The sequence below is a fragment of the Canis aureus genome, chromosome 21, assembly GCF_053574225.1.
Source record: "Canis aureus isolate CA01 chromosome 21, VMU_Caureus_v.1.0, whole genome shotgun sequence".
NCBI classification, from domain to species: domain Eukaryota; kingdom Metazoa; phylum Chordata; class Mammalia; order Carnivora; family Canidae; genus Canis; species Canis aureus.
Genome location: NC_135631.1, coordinates 13,299,211 through 13,319,564, shown reverse-complemented (window position 1 = coordinate 13,319,564; position 20,354 = coordinate 13,299,211). Strand labels below are relative to the sequence as shown.

The window sequence follows — 20,354 nt, the reverse complement described above, 5'->3', positions numbered from 1 at the left end:
GCGGCCCCTTTAAAGCTGCGGGCGGCGCGTGCCCACAGGCCTTTCAAACGGACCAATAAGCGGGCGATGGGCGGTCCGTCGGGAACCAATAAACGACGAGGACACTGCGGGGTGTGCGGCGGCCCAAGCGGTTTCAAACGGCTTAGAGCAGGCCCCTCGGTTCTGACCCGGCGGAGGTGAGTGGCCGGTGGGCCCGACCCACCCACCCAGGCCCTCGGGTCCGGGCGTCGCGCGCGCCGAGGGGTGTTGAGCCCCGGGCGGGGGAGCCTCCGCGGACGCGCCCCTCCCTCGCCGCACGAACCCGGCGGATCTGAGGCGGCGAAGCGGGGCGGAGGCCGGCGGACCCGCGGCTGGGAGGGCGGGGGCGTGGGCGCTCGCGTGCAGCCGAGGCCGGCATCCGGGGGACCCGAGCGCGCCGCGGCGGGGTGGCGGCGGCGGCGGCGGCGGCGGCGGCGGCGGCGGCGGCGGCGGCGGCGGGGGAATGCGGGCGGTGCAGGGCCGCGCCTGGCGGCTGTGGGTGTTCCGGGGCTGGGGCGGGCGGGGGCCCTGCGAGCCGGCCCTGCTACGGTGCCCCTCGCGTAATTGTCAAATGAATGAATGAGTGAATAAGAACCCAGGAGGGCTGTCGCGGCGGTGAAGGGCCGGGTCGTCTCGGAGCGTGACAAGGACTGCGGTGCCGGGGCCTGCCCGCGCACCTGTGTCCCCGCCGGCCGGCTGCGGTTTTAACAATTCCGATCATACCGCGCCGCCCTCGCGCCTGGCTTCCTCTCTCAGAAGGTGTCAGTAGTTCAGGTGTCTTTCCAGCTCTGGAGGTTTGGAGGACCTATACAATAGCCACCAGCGTAGGTTATCTTAACTAAGTAGGCCCTGCTACTTTATGATTCGGTAAACTCGGTTTTTACTTTTTCAGCCCTTACCACTATTAGGCGGTTGAGTTAGCTACCTGCAGTCCTGGTAACTGTCGGGATTTAAACGCATCCCGTTCTGTTGCTGGGATAGAAAAATGCTGAAAGCGATGTTGCCCGAGTGGCTTACTGTGTGTTAGAAAACATATTCGTTTTGATGAATCCTAACAATGAGTGTTTCATTCAGCATCAATAGAGGGTAAAGTGGGTTGTTTTTTTTTTTTTTTTTTTTTTTGCAGAACTTGCCCCAAATTTTATGCTTGGCTCTAAATCTCACGGGGAACTAAGGCATCAGATCTTGGCCCAGAAATGCTGCCTGTCTTATTTTATGCATAATTATAGTAATTGAAAACTCATTTTTAGAGAGGTGAACTTCTGTCTCCATTTTCATCACCCTGAAAAGTCCTTCTTTGACCTAAAGAGCCGATATATTAAACTAACAATCTTTGGAAATTTATTAAGTCTAAAAAAGATTTGGGCCTTTCATAAGTGACTGAACAGACTCTCATGTTGTTTTCATAAAATTTAATGATACAGAGGAGGTGAGATCAATTTATTTTGCCATAAATAATGGCATAAATTAAACTTAGTCAACTCGTGAGAAGAAAATTTTACACAAGTTTTCCAAGTCTGTTCACTGGAGAGCAGTCAGAGGTAAGCAGGGTATTCCATAACAATTCATATACCTTGTTCTTTATTACTTTTAACGTTTTGATCATCAGCTTTGAATTATGAACAGTAGTGTGGCCTACAACTGACAGCTCAATTTTAGCAGCAGAGCTTTTTAATTGCAATAAATTTGAGTACCTTAATATTACGAACAGTGTTCTAGATTTCGAAGAGGCAATTAGAAATAATAAATACATCTCTAACGAGGCCTTAGGATATTGTTTAAAATCTTGATGTGGAATGAAAACTTTATTTTGAAGTAAAGCCAGGCTCTCTTAAGCTCCTTTGACTTAATGGAGTCTCATTCATCTCATTCATTGATTTGTTCAACACATACTGAGATTGATGCCTACTGTGTGTTAAACACTGTTCTGGATTCTGGGAATACACCAGTGAACCAGAAAAAGACAAAGCTTCTGACCTAAGGGAGTTTGACAGTTTTATCTCTCAAACAATTTGCTGTAGCAAATTGTATTTTCTATAATCCCTCTGGCCCAGCTCTGGTCCTTGAACAAAATACTCAAATACTTTTATTAGCAGTAGCTAACATTTATTGAATTGTTACTGGGTGCCACATTTTATCTCTTTTAATCCTCACAGTTTTTTATAGATGAGGAAACTCAGAAAGGTTATGCAACTTGTTCAAGATCATGCAACTGATAGAATCTGAATTTGAACCCAAGTTAGTCTTTCTCCAGGGCCTTTGCTTTTGACCTATGGTTGTACTACATGAAGTAATGAGATACATTAGGGAGAATTCAGGAGCAATTTCTGGGTAGAATACCCTCCCCTCTCCTTTTTAAAATATTTTATTTATTTATTTATTTACTTACTTATTTACTCTTTATAAAAGATTTTGTGTATTTATACACAGAGGGCACAGGTAGGCAGAATGGCAGGCAGAGGGAAAGGGAGAGGCAGGCTCCCTGCTCTCCTGATGTGGGGCTTGATCCCAGGATCATGACCTTGAGCTGAAAGCAGACTCTTAACTGACTGAGCCATGTAGGGGCCCCAAAGAATCTCAAGCAGACTCCACACTGAATGCAGAGCCTGTTGCCGGGCTTGATCTCAGAACCCGAAACCAAGAGTTGGAGACTTAACCAATTGAGCCATCCCAGGCGCCTCCCCCCCACACCAGCTTTTTTAATACTTTTAGCAGAGCCATGAAAAAATATGAATGATAGGACATGGTGGTATTTGGAAGGAAGATGGAGTGGTTCAAAATACAGTAGTTACTGGACTGCTGTGACTTTGGGGGAGACTCTGGGGGAGCCTAAAATTGAGATCTTAATCTACTTACCATTGATGGACTCCTGATGGGCAGTGTTAGAGTTGTTTGAGATCCTTAAATGACTTTTGTATTTTTACTTCTGGAGTTCAGAATACGTTACTTATCTCATTCCTATCAGGGCAGCTGGCCTGTTTATGTGAGACACCTCAAGCACATTAAGCTTATTCTTTTTGGCCTTTACATTTGCTGTTCATTTTGTATACAGGCTCCACTCAGGTCTCAACTCAAATGTCATCTCCTTAAAGAGGCATTTTCTAAGCTCCCAATTAGAGTAGCCCTCTTGGTCACTTTTGCCTCACTTTCTTTTTTTTTTTTTTTTCACTTCATAGCATTTATCACTATCTGATAGGTCATTTATTGTTTGGTTGTGCGTTATCTGTTGTCCTCAGAGAAATGAAAGCAGAGCACAGATTTTTTTTCTTCTTCTGTCTTTGAGATTACCTCAATGCTTCAAACAATACTTGGAACAAATAGATAGTCAAAAAATATTTGTTGAACAAAATTGGCCAAAACTGTTGTAGTCTTCTCTATATGATAAAGTGATAAAGACAGTATATAACTAAAGCTGGCTGTGTTGCTATGTCTTTGGATGTGAGCAGTATCTCAACAATCTAATTTGGAAAGTCTTCAACTAAAGAAAACTGGAAAAATGGCAGTCTTATGTTGTGTCAAGTGGGAGGGAAGGTAGATTTGGCTTCCTCACTCCTGCCTTTGTTGTTATTATTTATTTTTTAAGATTTTATTTTATTGTATTTTTTAAGTAGGCTTCACACCCAATGTGGGGATTGAACTCCCAACCTTGAGATCAAGATTTCATGTTCTACTGACTGAGCCAGCCCGGCGCCCTGCCCCCCCATTGTTATTTATTTTATTTTGTTTTTGGGGGGAGAAGGAGAGCTCAAGTGCAAACAAGCATGCTCACACACAAGTGAGTGGGCAGGGAGCAGAGAGAGAGAGAGGGAGAGAGGATCCTAAGCAGGTTCCATGCTCAGTGCAGAGTCTGTTGGAGCCTGCCAGGGACTCCGTATCATGACCCTGAGATCTTGAGCTGAGTGAAGTCAAGAGTCAGGTGCTAACCAACTGAGCCACCACAGCGACTGTGTTGTTATTTTTTTTAATTAAAAACTTTCAATGGAAGTTTTTAGGGGTGTTGGTCAACTATATTTTAGGTTGTCCCTTTACTGGAATTTATCTGATGTTTTTCTCATGGTTAGACTGGGGTTATGGGTTTTGGGGAGGATGATGGCAAGGAGAAAGTGCCATTTTCATCGTAACATATCAAGGATACATCCTATCAACATGATTTTTGACTGTTAATACTGACTTTGATCATCTGGCTGAGGTAATGTTTGTCAGGTACTCTACTATAGTTACCCGCCCCCCCCCCCCCCCCCCCCGCCCCATTCCATACAGTCCTCTTTGGAAACAGTAACTGTGCTGCCTACATTTAAGGAATGAAGAGTTATGCTCCCTGTTCTTTGGGGAAGAGTATCTACATAATTTATTTGGAATTCTTCTGTGTGGGAAATTTGTCTCTCTTTCCTCATTTGTTAATTTAGTCAAGTATTTACTTAATCAGTATGGAATAAAGGGTATCTATTTTATACTTTGCGTCATATTCCAATACTCTTTTATTGCTCAGATTGTACCAGCTTTGTCCATTGGGAGCTCTTTTTTTTTTTTTTTTTTTTTTATAAGATTTTATTTATTTGTTTGAGAGAGAGAGCACGAGCAGGGAGCCCGATGTGGGGCTCATGGGGCTCCGTTCCAGGACCCTGATATCATGACCTGAGCCAAAGGCAGATGCTTAACCGATTGAGCGACTCAGGTGCCCCTCAGAGGAATTTTTTATTTTCTTTAAGTACTTATTATTTGTTTGTTTGTTTATGACACAGAGAGAGAGAGGCAGAGACATAGGCAGAGAGAGAAGCAGGCTCCATGCAGGAAGCCCAATGTGGGACTCCATCCAGGGACTCCAGGATCCCGCTCTGAGCCAAAGGCAGATACTCAACCTCTGACCCACCCAGGCGTCCCTCAAAGTAATTTTTTAAATAAACCTTTTATTTTATAATACTTCTTTTTTTTTTTTTTTTTTTAAGATTTTATTTATTCATGAGAGAGAGACAGGCAGAGACACAGGCAGAGGGAGAAGCAGGCTCCATGCAGGGAGCCTGATGCGGGACTTGATCCTGGGACTCCAGGACCATGCCCCAGGCCAAAGGCAGGCGTTAAACCACTGAGCCACCCAGGGACCCCAATACTTCTAGATATTCAGAAAAGTTGCAAATGAAGTATGCAGATTCCTATATACCTCTCACGTAGTTTCCCCTATTGTTAACATCTAAAACTGAAAAACCAGTAACTGATACATTACTTTTTGCTAAACTCCAGATTTTGTTTGAATTTCTATAGTTTTTCTATTTATATCTCCTTTCTGTTCTGATCTAATCCAGGGTAACCCACTGTATGTAGTTTTGGTCTCTCTTAGCCTTTTCTGGTCTTTTGAGTGCTCCTCAGTCTCCTGTTTTCATGACTTTTACAGTTTTGAGGAGCACTAAGCAGTTATTTTGTGTAATGTCCCTCCTTTTGAGTTTATCGAATATTTTTCTCATTTAAAAATGAGAAGAGTTAGATGTTTTAGGAAAGAACGCCACAGAATACCATTATTTCATAATCAGGGGATATGTGACATTGACATGATATCACTGATGGATGTTGACCTTTATCACTTGGTTAAGGTAGTATTTGCCATGTTAATATGTTAGGTTACTATTTTTACTTTTCTATATTGAATTTTTTGGAAGTGAATCACTACCTACCTACCTCTAGCCTACCCTCAAAGTGGATGGGGTGCTTAAGTACCACTACTTGGAGGGAAGAGTATCTACTTTTATTATTTGGAATTTTGGAAGGAATATTTGTCTCCCCCATTCATTTCTTTATTCAATCATTTATCAATATCAGTGTATCTATTTTGTACTCTTAGTTATAATCTGATTCTGTATTATTTATTTTTTTCCTCAATTGTTCTAGCTTTGACCATTGGGAGGACTTCATGTTGGCTCCTGTGTCCCTTTGACATGTCTCCATCCTTTTTTTCTTTTTCAGCATTTCCTTACTTTCTAGTACTACAAGATGCTCCAGACACATCTTATGTTTTCCCTGCCCCAACCCTAGAATCAGCCATTTCTCCAAGGATCCTTGGTTTCTTTTATTGGATAGTGATTTATAGAAACTGAGATCTGGGTGCCCATGTGCTCATTGCTGGGGATGTCATTATTTCTATGCCCTCTCAGTGGACATAGCAAAGTAATATATGTGTGTATGCTAACTCATGTATATGCACATACATAAAATTGTTTCTGTATCTTTTTGCTTGTATATTAAGCTAAACATGAATACATACATTTCTCTTCCAACTTTCAGAGGAAGCTTATGTCCCAAACAAATGTCCTCTTTGTAACTTGCTTTTTACTGAGATCTAACTTTTCCCCTCAATGAACACTTTTTAAGTGCCACAGAAAACATTGTTTTCCATGACCTGGTAAAGTTGTTTGACTTGAGATAAGATCTTTGTTTAGAGATGCATTGAAAGCATAAATTCTGACTCAGCTGGAATGGTCATATGTTTTTGGCATCGATATGGTGTCAGATAAGCCATGGTAACCTTGTGTCTCTAGACCTTGTCTCTTCAAACATGATTTTTGATATTTTATTAAGAGTTAAGAGACCTGGGACTCCTGGGATGCCTGGGTGGCTCAGCGGTTGAGCGGCTGTCTATGGCTTAGGGTGTGATCCCACAGCCCAGGTCCGGGTCCTGCATGGGGCTTCCTGTATGGAGCCTGCGTCTCCCTCTGCCTATGTCTCTGCCTCTTTCTTTCTCTGTGTGTCTCATGAATAAATAAATAAAATCTTAAAAAAAAAAAAAAAAAAGGAAACCTACTTCTTTAATCTCTTTTTTTTAAATCTCTTAATTATATTTTTTAGAGATTTGTTATTAAAGTGATTTTTAGATCCTTTTTTGTAAGGGTGAGAAAAAATTGAATCATTTATAGAATTTCTTGAAATTCATTTGTTTAATATGAATGCTTTTTTTTCTTCCATTTTTTTTTTAGTCATAAGACTTAAAATAGTTTTTTATGTATCTGAAAGTCAACTACCAGAAAGTAAACCAAAAAAGGCAAAAAGCTACCAGTTCAGTAGTTATCACAAATTTTAATGGCTTCTCTCAAGTGGATCCTACTCCCTCTTAGGCACAGTTTAACCTTCTTGCTTCCTTAAATCAAGAGCTAAAACTTTTTTTTTTAAAGATTTTATTTATATATTTGTGAGAGACACACAGAGAGAGGCAGAGACATAGGCAGAGGGAGGCGCAGGCTTGCTGTGGGGAGCTCGATGCAGGACTGTATCCCAGGACTGGCATCATGACCTGAGCCAAAAGCAGATGTTCAACCTCTGAGCCACCCAGGTGCCCCTCAAGAGCTAAAACTTAAAAAAAGTGCTGTGACAAGCTAACTAAAAAGTGTTAGCTTGATCAAAAGGTTTGAGGAAGGAAGGCTACAAAATGTACAACATTAAAATTCAAAAAAGCCATGTTGGAACCATTTAGATCTGGTGCAAGAGTCACTCATATCTTTGTGGCAGTAGTGAATTATTCTGAAAAGTTTTATTTACTTCTTTATTTTAAAGATTATATTTATTCATGAGGGATAGGGAGGCAGAGACATAGGCAAAATGAGGAGCAGGCTCCCTGCAGGGAGCCCTATGTGGGACTCCATCCCAGGACTCCAGGATCATGTCCTGAGCCAAAGGCAGACAGACGCTCAACCACTAAGCCACCCAGGCATCCCTATCCTGAAAGGTTTAAATGATTATTAGTATACTTTGTTTAAGAACACTGGGAGGCTTAGGTATTTTCTTAGATTTATATGAAAAAGTTATATAAGTTTGTTTCAAGTATAGACCTCTCCTATCTGACCACTTTGGCTGTCTAGAACATCTTATTTCCTTCCTAATTAGTTTTGTTTTATTTTTTATTTTTCTATTTATTCACAGTTGTTTATTTTCTAAATCATTTTGATGTCCTTATCCACTTGTAGCATGAAGTCTCTCATTTGTAGATTTTAAGAATTTTTTCAGTGCTGTTATTCCACACTTTTTGTATTAAATGTGATACATTCTTTTTTATTTATTTTTTTAAGATTTTATTTATTTGTTCACGAGAGACTCAGAGAGAGAGAGAGAGGCAGAGACACAGGCAGAGGGAGAAGCAGGCTCCACACAGGGAGCCTGACATGGGACTGGACAATCCAGGGTCTCCAGGATCACACCCTGGGCTGAAGGCGGGGCCAAACTGCTGAGCCACCCGGGCTGCCCAGTACATTCTTTTTTTTTTAAAAAGGCTCATGAGGCAGCCCATGAGGCAGCTTCTGAGGACTACCTGCTTATTTTGAACAATGTTTAATAAGGGAGATTATTCCAAACAAAATATGGACAATCCCTTTGAGTATTATAAATGACATTTACTTTTTTTTCTTTTTTTAATTTTTATTTATTTATCATAGTCACAGAGAGAGAGAGAGGCAGAGACACAGACAGAGGGAGAAGCAGGCTCCATGCACTGGGAGCCCGATGTGGGATTCGATCCTGGGTCTCCAGGATCGCGCCCTGGGCCAAAGGCAGGCGCCAAACCGCTGCGCCACCCAGGGATCCCGACATTTACTTTTTAATTAATAGTAAAACTACTTTCTATAGGATAACAAGGAATAGATTACCTGTATACCCAAAGTGTTTGTTTTAAACACTTTTAAGGGATCCCTGGGTGGCGCAGCGGTTTGGCGCCTGCCTTTGGCCCAGGGCGCGATCCTGGAGACCCGGGATCGAATCCCACGTCAGGCTCCCGGTGCATGGAGCCTGCTTCTCCCTCTGCCTATGTCTCTGTGCCTCTCTCTCTCTCTCTCTGTGACTATCATAAAATAAATAAAAAAATTAAAAAAAAATAAAAATAAAAAATAAAATAAACACTTTTAAGTCTTGTTTTAAACCAGAAAAGACTGATCTTTCTTGATCCTAAGAGCTTTACCCTAATTTAGGTCTTTCTTGGACCAGAGGACTCAAATATGGGTTTAAGTCTGAACTGATTCTAAAATTCCTGAATGGGGACATCTGGGTGGCTCGGTGGTTGAGTATCTGCCATTAGCTGAGGGTGTGATCCCGGTGTCCTGGGATTGAGACCCCCTTTGGGCTTCCCTTCAGGGAGCCTGCTTCTCCTTCTGCCTATGTCTCTGCCTCTCTCTGTGTTTCTCATGAATAAATAAATAAATAAAATCCTTTAAAAAATCCCTGAATGGCTGGGATGATGCTTATTAACAACACAATAATGATAGTTACCATTTCTTGAGTGGTAGTTGGTAGTTGCCAGGCAATCTGTAGTACTCCTTCCTTGAATAAAGTCACTGGGTTTGTATAATATGGCCCTTTTTAGCCCCTGCTTGGCCACTTGAGTTATAGTTCTGTTCTTTACTTTTGCTTAGCTCTTTTGGGCTTTCACACACAAGCCTGTAACATTCTCTATTATCTCCACTCATTATGCCTTTGCCTGGCTAATCCCTATTTCCTTTAGTTCTCAGCCCTAATTACAGGCATAACTCAGAGATACTGGAGGTTCAGTTCCAGACCACTGCAATAAAGTGAGTATCACAATAAAGTGAGTCAGATGAATTTTTTGGTTTCCTAGCACATATAAAAGTTATGTTTACGCTACACTGTAGTCTGTTAAATGTGCAATAACATTATGACAATCCGTACACCTTAATGACAATATATTGTGAAGTGCCTGGGTGGCTCAGTCAGTTAAGCATCTGACTTGATTTTGGCTCAGGTCTCAGTGTCATGAGATCGAGACCCACATCAGGCTCTTAGACATGGAGCCTGCTTGATATTCTCTTCCCCGCCCCCCCCCCCAGCCTTTCTTCCCCCCCGCCCTCCCCCACCCCCTACTACTTGTGCATGTGCTGTCTCCCTTTAAAATGAAAAAAAAAATTTTTTTAATCTAAAAAAAAAAAAAAGAAAAAAAGAAAAAAAAATCTGTATATATAGCTAAAATAATGCTAACCATCACCTGAGTTTTCAGCAGTCTGTAATCTTTTTCCTGGTAGGTCTTGCCTTGATGTTGATGGCTGCTGACTGATCAGGGTGGTGGTTACTGAAGATGGGAGTGGCTGGTACAATTTGTTAAAATAAGACACCAGTGAAGTTTGCTGCATCAATGGATTCTTCCTTTCACAGATGCTTTCTCTGTAGCATGTGATGTTGTTTGATAACATTTACCCACAGTAGAACTTCTTTCAAAATTGGAGTCAGCCTTTCAAACCTTGCTGCTTTATTAGCTAAGTTTATGTGATATTTCGAATCCCGCATTGTCATTTCAATAGTCTTCACAGCATCTTCATTAGGAGTTGATTCTGGGGCAGCCCAGGTGGCTCAGTGGTTTAGCGCCGCCTTCAGCCCAGGGCATGATCCTGGAGACCTGGGATCGAGTCCCACATTGGGCTCCCTGCATGGAGCCTGCTTCTCCCTCTGCCTGTGTCTCTGCCTCTCTCTTTCTCTGTGTCTCTCATGAATAAATAAAATCTTTAAAAATAAAAAAAGGAGTTGATTCTATATCAAGAAACCACTTTCTTTGTCCATCTATAAGAAGTAATTCCTCATTCCTTAGAGTTTTATCATGAGATTGCAGTAATTCAGCCACATCTCAGGCTCCACTTTGGATTCTGGCTCTTGTGCTATTTCTACCACATCTGCAATTACTTACCCCACTGAAGTCTTTATTTATTTATTTATTTATTCATGAGACACAGAGAGAGAGAGAGAGAGAGAGAGGCAGAGACATAAGGCAGAGGGAGAAGTAGGCTCCATGCAGGGAGCATGATGTGGGACTCGATCCTGGGAACTTCAGGATCATGCCAAAGGTAGGCTCTAAACCGCTGAGCCACCCAGGTGTCCCAACTCCACTGATGTCTTGAACCCCTCACAGTCCTCCATGAGAGTTGGAATCAACTTTGTTAATATTGATATTTTGGCTTCTTCCTATGAATCATGAATTTTTTTTAATTTTTTTTTTATTTTTTTTTATGAATGTTCTTAATGGCATTTAGAATAGTGAATCCTTTCCAGATGGTTTTCAGTTTACTTTGCCCAGGTCCATCAGAGGATTCTCTATGGCAGCTACAGTCTTACGGAATGTATTTTATAAATAATAAGATTTAAAAGTCAAAGTTATTCCTTGATCCATGGGCTGCAAAATGGATGTTGTGTTAGCAGGCATGAAAACAACATTAATCTTGTACATCTCCATCAAAGCTCTTGGGTGACTAAGTGCATTGTCAGTAAGCAGTAATATTTTAAAACGAATCCTTTTTTTCTGAGCAGTAGGTCTCAACAATGGGCTTAAAATATTCAGTAAAATGTGTTGTAAACATATGTGCTGTCATCCAGGCTTTGTTGTTCGATTTATAAAGCACAGGCAGAGTAGATTTAGCATATGATTCTTTAGCGTCCTAGTATTTTCAGAATCGTAAATATACATTGGCTTTAACTTAAAGTCACTTACTACATTAGCCCCCAACAGGAGTTAGCTTGTACTTTGAAGCCAGGCATTGATTTCTCCTCTCTAGCTATAAAATCCTGGATGGCATCTTCTTTGAATAGAAGACTTCATCTGGAAATCTGTTGTTTAGTGAGGCCACCTTCATTGATTTCTTAGCTAGATCTTATGGATAACTTGCTGCAGCTTCTCTATCAGCACTTGCAACTACTCTTTGCTCTTTGATGTTATGGAGATTATTCTCCTTAAGCACGAAACCAACCTCTGCTAGCTTCAGAATTTTCTTCTGCAGCTTTACCTCTCTCAGCCTTCATAGAATTGAAGAGACTTAGGGTCTTGCTCTCAATTAGGCTTTGGGTCTTTCTCTCAAGTAGGCTTTGGCTTAAGAGAATATTGTAGCTGGTTTGATCTTCTATCCAGACAACTAAAACTTTCTCCATATCAGCAGTAAGGCTGCTTTTCCACTTTCTTACCATTTGTGCATTCACTAGAGTAGCACTCTTAATTTTTTTTCAAGAATTTTTCCTTTGCATTCACAACTTGGCTACCTGGTGTAAGAGGTCTAGTTTTTAGCTTATCTTGGCTTTGGACATGCCTTCCACACTAAGCTCAATCATTTCCAGCTTTTGACTTAAAGTGAGAAGCATGGGGTACCTGGCTGGCTCAATCAGTAGAGCATAAAACTTTTTTTTTTTTTTTTTTTTTTTTAAGATTTTCTTTATTTGAGAGAGAGTGAGAGTGAGAGAGAGCATGACTAAAGGGGAGAGGGAGAAGCATGCTTCCCCACTCAGCAGGAAGCCTGACTTGGGACTTGATCCTAGGACCCAGGATCATGACCTGAGCTGAAGGCAGATGTTTAAATGACTGAGCCAGTGAGGCACTCCAGAGCATGCAACTCTTGATCTCAGGGTTGTGAGTTCGAGCCCCACACTGGGCATAGAGCTACTTAAAAAATAAATAAGTAAAATATTAAAAGAGTAAATGCTATTGGAAAAATGGTGCCCATAGACTTGCTTGATGCAGGGTTGCCACAGACCTTCAATTTATAAAAACCACAGTATCTGGAAAGTGCAAAAAAGTGAGATATGCCTGTATCAGTTTCTCTGGGAGCTGGCCTTAGGCTAATATATTGTACAACCTATACTCAGCCCATAGCTGAGTGCCTAACAGAGAAACTTCACATGATTGGACAAGCAAATGTCCTTGTGAGGCAGGGGAGTAATGTGTGGATGTTAGGGGGATTCGTAACATGTATAAGGCAAAATCTCATTTAATTTTTACATTTGTTGAATTACATTAGGCAAGTTGCTTAATCTCTATGCCTCAGTTTCCTTGTCTGTAAAATGAAGATGATTATATCACTTCAGAGTAATAAGAATTTAAATGAGTCCATAAATGTAAAGTGCTTAGAATAGTGCCTGGCACATAGTGAATGTTCTAGAAGTGTGTATTAAATAAGGAATCACATGAAGATCGTGCTGTTTGGACAGATGATGAAACTGAGGCTCAGCTAGTGTGTGACAGAACATGTTTTAGAACTCAGATCTAACTCCAGAGCCCAAGATGACAGGTTTAGATTGAATTAAATCTTGACTAGAGCTTTCTTACAATCAGATTTATTGCAAACAACTATTCTACTGTATGGCTTTGCCAAAATCAAAGATTCTAAAATTAAAATTACCGTCTTTTAATGGATTTTATAATAATGAATGGGTACCTAAGAAAACAGTGGCAAAACTCATAAAATTTCAAAATCTGTTGCTGAGTGATTTCTCACTTTAAAAAAGGGTTTGCTTCAGAATTCTATTATGTATATTTTTCTGACCTATTTTTTTTTTTTTTTAAATCTTTATTTATTTATGATAGTCACACAGAGAGAGAGAGAGGCAGAGACACAGGCAGAGGGAGAAGCAGGCTCCATGCACCGGGAGCCCGACGTGGGACTCGATCCCGGGTCTCCAGGATCACGCCCTGGGCCAAAGGCAGGCGCCAAACCGCTGCGCCACCCAGGGATCCCTTTCTGACCTATTTGAATACACATTCAACATACAAAATTTTATTTATAAATAACTCAAGGAACACATTTATTATATATTTAAGACTTCTATAGTCTGATGAAATGGTGTCATTTTAGGAATTATGTTAGAGTGTGAAGCACTGTGCTAGATGCTGGGGTAATAAAGAAGATCTGTTCCTTCTTTCAAAGGAGATACGGTACCTAAAAAATGTTAAGGGAGAGAAGTGAGGCTTAGCTTATGGGATAAGTATAGACAAAACCAGCTTTAAGTTTCCAAGCTGGAATTTTAAAGTTAAAAAAAAATTGAAGTTTGTTTTTTGTTTTATAAAGGAATGGCTAAGAGGGCACCTGGTTGGCTCAGTTGGTTAAGTATCTGACTCTCGGTTTTGCTTCAGCCCAGGTCATCATCTTGGGGTCATGAGATCAGGCCCTGCCCTCAGCATGGAGTCTGCTTGTCTGTCTCCCTACCTCTCTGCTCTGACTCCTGCTCTTTCTCTCTCAAATAAACTTTTTTTTTTTAAGATTTTAAAAATTTATTTATTCATAAGAGACACACAGAGAGAGGCAGAGACACAGGCAGAGGGAGAAGCAGGCTCCATGTAGGGAGCCCGACGTGGGACTCGATCCCAGGTCTTCAGGATCACGCCCTGGGCTGAAGGCAGATGCTTAACCGCTGAGCCACCCAGGCATCCCAAATAAATAAACTCTTAAACAAACAAAAGAATGGCTAGATATTAAAGTAAAAAGTGGGATCCCTGGGTGGCGCAGCGGTTTGGCGCCTGCCTTTGGCCCAGGGCGCGATCCTGGGGACCCGGGATCGAGTCCCACGTCGGGCTCCCGGTGCATGGAGCCTGCTTCTCCCTCTGCCTGTGTCTGCCTCTCTCTCTGTGTGTGACTATCATAAAAAAAAAAAAAAAAAAAAAAAAAAAGTAAAAAGTAAAAGTTCTTTAGCCAGCCCCTTAGACATACTTAGAAGTAGCCGTTGTAAACAGTGGATCCTTCCAGAAAATTTGTATGTGATTTCAAACATATACAATGTATTTTTGTTTTCTATGGCTTCTGTAACAAATTACCATAAACTTGGTGGCTTAAAACCACGTAAATTTGCTCGCTCTCAGCTCTGGAGGCCAGAAGTCCAACACAATTTAGATCAGTCTTATGAAGGTTAAAACCAAGGCAGAGCCATATTCCTCCAGAGGCTCTGGGGAGAATCCCTTGCTCACCTCTTCTGGTATCTGTTGGCATTCTTTAGTTTATGTCACATCACTTAAGCCTCCTCTAATCTTACTCTTTTCTGCCTTTATGTGGCTTTCCTCTGTGTGTGTTAAATTTCCCTCTCTTTCTGTTAGAAGGATATATGTGATTGCATTTAGGGCCCATTCATATATAATCCAGGATAATCTCATCTCAAGATCCTTAATTTTTTTTTCAAAGATTTTTTCATTTATTCATGAGAGACAGAGAGAGAGAGAGGCAGAGACACAGGCAGAGACAGAAGCAGGCTCCATGCAGGGAGCCCGACGTGGAACTCGATCCCGGGTCTCCAGGATCACACCCTGGCTGAAGCAAGCCACCCGGGCTGCCCCACAAGATCCTTAATTTAATCACATCTGTAAAGATACTTTTTCCAAATAAAGTGACATTTACAGGTTCTAGGGATTAAAATCTAGTGTCTTCGGGGGTTGTTATCAGCCTACTACCAATGTATATATACATCCCTGTATATAGTTTTACCAAACACAAAAATGAACTAGACTTCATATACTGTCTTCCAATTTTCTTTTTAAAGCTTAGTAATGGGGCAGCCCTGGTGGCGCAGCGGTTTAGCGCCGCCTGTAGCCAAGGGCGTGATCCTGGAGACCCTGGATGAGTCCCACGTCGGGCCCTCTGCATGGAGCCTGCTTCTCCCTCTGCCTGTGTCTCTGCCTGCCTCTCTCTCTCTCTCTCTCTCTCTCTCTGTGTCTCTATGAATAAATAAATAAATCTTAAAAAAAAATAAAACTTAGTAATGTATTTCTTCCACATTAAAATTTAAATGTTTACTTTAGGCTTCATCATCCTTTTTTTTTTTAAATAGCTACAGAGCACTTTGTTGAATGGATGAATGTTTCACTTCTTAAAACCTGTGGTAAAAATATACAACACGCAAAATTTACCACTTTTAATTAAGTCATTTTATTTTTATTTATTTATTTTTTTTTAATTTTTATTTATTTATGATAGTCACACACACAGAGAGAGAGAGAGAGAGAGAGAGAGAGAGAGAGAGGCAGAGACATAGGCAGAAGGAGAAGCAGGCTCCATGCACCGGGAGCCCGACGTGGGATTCGATCCCGGGTCTCCAGGATCGCGCCCTGGGCCAAAGGCAGGCGCCAAACCCTGCGCCACCCAGGGATCCCAATTAAGTCATTTTAAATTAAGTATATTCCCGTTGTTGTGAAACAGATCTCCAGAACTTTTCTCATTTTGCAAATCTGAATCTGTATATTCTTTCCTCTTTCCCCTAGCCTCTGATAACCATCATTCTACTTTCTGTTTCTACGAATTTTACTAGTGCAGATGCCGCATGTAAGTGGCTCATACAGTATTTGTCTTTTTGTGACTGGTTTATTTCACTTAATGTTCTCAAAGTTTATACATACTGTAGCATGTAACAGGATTTCCTTCCTTTTTAAAGCTTATATTCCATTATATGTATATACTACATTTTGTTTATTCATTCATTCTTCAGTGGACATTTGTGTTGCTGCTGCTTCTGAATATTGTGAATAGTGCTGCTTTGAACATGGGTGTGCAAATCTTCTTAGGACCCAACTTTTAGGGATCCCTGGGTGGCGCAGTGGTTTAGCGCCTGCCTTTGGCCCAGGGCGCGATCCTGGAGGCCCGGGATCGAATCCCACATCGGGCTCCCGGTGCATGGAGCCTGCTTCTCCCTCTGCCTATGTCTCTGCTTCTCTCTCTCTCTCTCTCTCTGTGTGTGACTATCATAAATAAAAAAATTAAAAAAAAAAAAAAAAAAAGGACCCAACTTTTAATTATTTTGGATAGGTATATGCATAGATGTATACACACACTCAGAAGTGGGATTGATGGACACATAGTAATGTGGTATTCTGTTTTTAATTTTTTGAGCAACATATTTTCCATAGCAGTTAAAGCATTTTATAGTCCTACCAATGGTGTACAAGGGTTCCTATTTCTGTACATTCTTGCCAATATTTATTTTAGGATTTTTTTATATATATAGTAATAATCCTAATGGGTGTGAGTTGATCATCTCATTGTAGTTTTGATTTGTATTTTTCTTTTCTTTCTTTCTTTTTTTTTTTAGAGTGCACATCATATCTGAGAAATTATTGACCATTTCAATGTCCTGAAGCTTTTCCCTTACGTTTTTCTTCTAGGAATGTTACAGTTTTATCTCTTTAGGTGTTTAGTAATTTTGAGTTAATTTTTGTATATGGTATAAGAATCCAACTTTGTTTTTTTGCATGTGGATATTCAGTTTTCCCAATACCATTATATAAGAAGACTTTTTTCCCCCATTGAGTGGTCTTGGCCCCTTTTAGTGTCAAAGATCATTTGATACTAAATATAAGGGTTTATCTTTGGGTTTTCTGTTTTATTCTATTGGTATATTTGTCTGCATGCCAGTACCATACTGTTTTGATTACTGTAGCTTTGTAATATGTTTTGAAATCAGGTCATGTGAGTCCTCCAGCGTTTTTCTAAGTTGTTTTGGCTATTCAGGCTCTCTTGAGATTCCATATGAATTTTAAGATGAACTTTTCTATTTCTGCAAGAAAATGCTGTTGGGGGTTTGGACATGTTATTAAATTCTTCAGTCCATGGACATGGGTTGTCTTTCCATTTATTTGTTTTCTTTAATTTCTTTTAGCATTGTTTTGTAATTTTCAGTTTTACCTCCTGCATTTGATCTTAGCCAAAAGGCTGAGAAGCAATCAGTTTCACCTCCTGGATTTGGTTTATTCCTAACCAAAAGGATTCTTTCTTTCTTTTCTTTTTCTTTCTTTCTTTCTTTCTTTCTTTCTTTCTTTCTTTCTTTCTTTCTTTCTTTCTTTTTCCTTCCTTCCTTCCTTCTTCCTTCCTTCCTTCCTTCCTTCCTTCCTTCCTTCCTTCCTTCCTTCCTTCCTTTTGTCTTTTTTTTTTGGTTTTTTTTTTTTTAAGGATTCTTTCTTTTTGATGCTATTGTAAGTGAAGTTGTTTTCTTAATTTCAAATTGTTGTGATTAGCTTATAGAAACACAACTGATTTTTTGCATGTTGATTTTGTATTCTTCAAGTTTGATGAATATATTTATTCTCACAATTTTCCTTTGTGGAGTCTCTAGGGTTTTCTACATAAAAAATATGTCATCTGCAAACAGATAGGTTTACATCTTCCTTTATAATTTAGATGCCTTTTCTTTTTCTTGCCTAATTCCTTTGTCTAAAACTTTCAATACGATATTGAATAGGAATGGCTAGAACAGCCATCCTTTACTTTGTTCCTGATTTTTTTTTTTTTTTAAGATTTTATTTATTCTTGAGAGACACAGAGAGGCAGAGACATAGGCAGAGGGAGAAGCAGGCTCCCTTTGGAGAGCCTGATGTGGGACTTGATCCCAGGATCCTGGGATCACCACCTGAGCCAAAGACAGATGTTTATCCACTGAGCCACTGAGCCACCCATGTTCCCCTTTGTTCCTGATCTTAGAGGAAATGTTTCAGCCATTCACCATGATATTAGCTGTGGGCTTCTCATAAATGGCCTTTATCATGTTGATCATGTTGAGGCAGTTTCCTTATATTTCTAGTTTGAGTGTTTTTATCATTGAGGGTGTTAAATCTTGTCAAATGCTTTTTATTGCATCAACTGAGATGATCATGTGGTTTTTGTCCTTTGTTCTTGTAATGAGTTATGGTGTACTATATTGATTGATTTTGGTATGTTGAACCATTCTTGCATTCCAGGAATAAATTTTACTTGGATATGGGGTATAATATTTTTAATGTGCTGTTGGATTCATTTTGCTAGTATTTTGAAGATTTTTGCATCAGTATTTATCAGCAATATTGGCCTATAGTTTTCTTACAGTGGCTTTGTCTGGCTTTCATATCAGGGTAATTCTGGCCTCATAGAATGAGTTTGGAAATGTTCTCTTCAATTTTTTGGAAGAGTTTCAGGAGGATTGGTGTTAATTCTTCTTTAAATGTTTGGTAGAATTCCCCAGTGAAGCCATTTCTCCTGGGCTTTTAATATATAACTTTTAAATCCCTTTTGAGTGATAGTGGATAATAGAGTGTTCAGCTGGGTGTGGTGCCCTGAGTAGAGGCCATGAGAAGACCTGCTCTGAATGTGATACTGTCTTCTTGGTGCCACAAATGGTGCCTAGATGTGACTAGAGGACTCAGAAACTTTTCTTTCCCTGTACTGTGTATTTGTTTTTTGTTTTTAAGATTTTATTTATTTATTAATGAGAGACACAGAGAGAGAGGCAGAGACACCTGCAGAGGGAGAAGCTGGCTCCCTGCAGGGAGCCCGGGACTCCAGGATCATGTCCTGAGCTGAAGGCAGACGCCCAACCGCTGAGCCACCCAGGCGTCCCTGTACTATGTATTTGGAGAAGGAAACACAATTCATATTTCTGACTTCTTGAATCAGTGTTTTCACCTTTTACCACATTACTTTCTTTGACAGGCAGAAGAGCCTGATTGTGCTTTTTGAGTGGCTTTTGTGAATCCCTTCTTTTTGGCCTGGGGAGAAAATCTATTCTGCCAGGGTGAGAGTGACTGAAAGCTCTCTTCTCTCTTAAACCTCCCCCCCTTAAAAAAATTAAGAAGAGAGTACCTGGAAAAGGCAAATGGTGGTAGAACCTACATGTATGCAAACTGGTTTCAGATTATCACTACAATGGGCTATGAGATTTTACCACTGAAGTAGAAGCATTTTCCAAACATTTAACATTAGCTACAAATGTAGTACTGGAGAACTTGGAATTGCAAACATGCTGTTTATCATGTATAAATAGTGGTTGTGAAGCACTGTCTCATAAAAGTTTAGAAGTGGGAGAGCTGTTGATACAAACTTGTTTTATGCATGACCGCACTAAAGTTACCAAAGATTCAATGAATTCTCCGAGGTTTCACAACTAGTTAATGGTAAAACAGGGATTTGGGGATGTAAATTTTCTTCTTTCCAGCCCAGTGCTCCTCCCAGATAGGGGGAAAAAAATTGCCTTCCTACACTTCTACCTGAACACTGTAGTATGTAACTTTTTATTATTATTATTTTAGTATGTAACTTTTTAAATTATAAACTCCTACTAGCAAGAGGCAGAGCTTTTTTTTCCTTTCACTTTTAAATTCATGGAATACTTAATATATTTTAAATAGAATAAATTATTTATGTTATAAATTTAAAAAAGAAACACCCATGGTCCTACCACCCCCAGTTTAAGAAAATAGATCATAAACAATATCCATTGCAACCTTCCTGGATTGTATCCTGGATTTTTTTTCCCTGCCTTTTTTTCTTTTTTTACTATGCTGAGTTTTCAACATTATCCTCTTTGTACTTCTCTCTCTCTCTCTCTCTCTCTCTCTCTTTTTTTTTTTTAGAGGCAGAGGGAGAAGGAGAGAGAGAATCATAAGCAGGCTTCACACCCAGCACATAGGGCTCAATCTCACAAATTTGAGATTATGACCTGAGACCAAGAGTCAGATGCTTAACCAACTGAGCCACTCAGGTGTCCCTTGTACTTTTGTTTTAAATTTAACCACAAATGTATATATTCCTAAGCAGTATATTGTTTGGGTTTATATAATCATACTCTATGTTCTTTAGTACTAGCTATTTTTCTCTCAG

At 40.3% G+C, this 20,354-nt stretch overlaps 1 protein-coding gene across 4 annotated transcripts in view; it reads left to right on the top strand.

The window, feature by feature from the left end:
- The first annotated feature begins 53 nt into the window (after positions 1-53).
- Positions 54-20,354, top strand: part of CKAP5 (cytoskeleton associated protein 5) — a 106,934-nt gene continuing 86,633 nt past the window's right edge. For all 4 annotated transcript variants that reach the window (XM_077863101.1, XM_077863100.1, XM_077863099.1 and 1 more), the window contains exon 1: positions 54-176. The gene's annotated coding sequence lies outside the window, so the exon portion shown is untranslated. The remainder of the gene's footprint in view (positions 177-20,354) is intronic.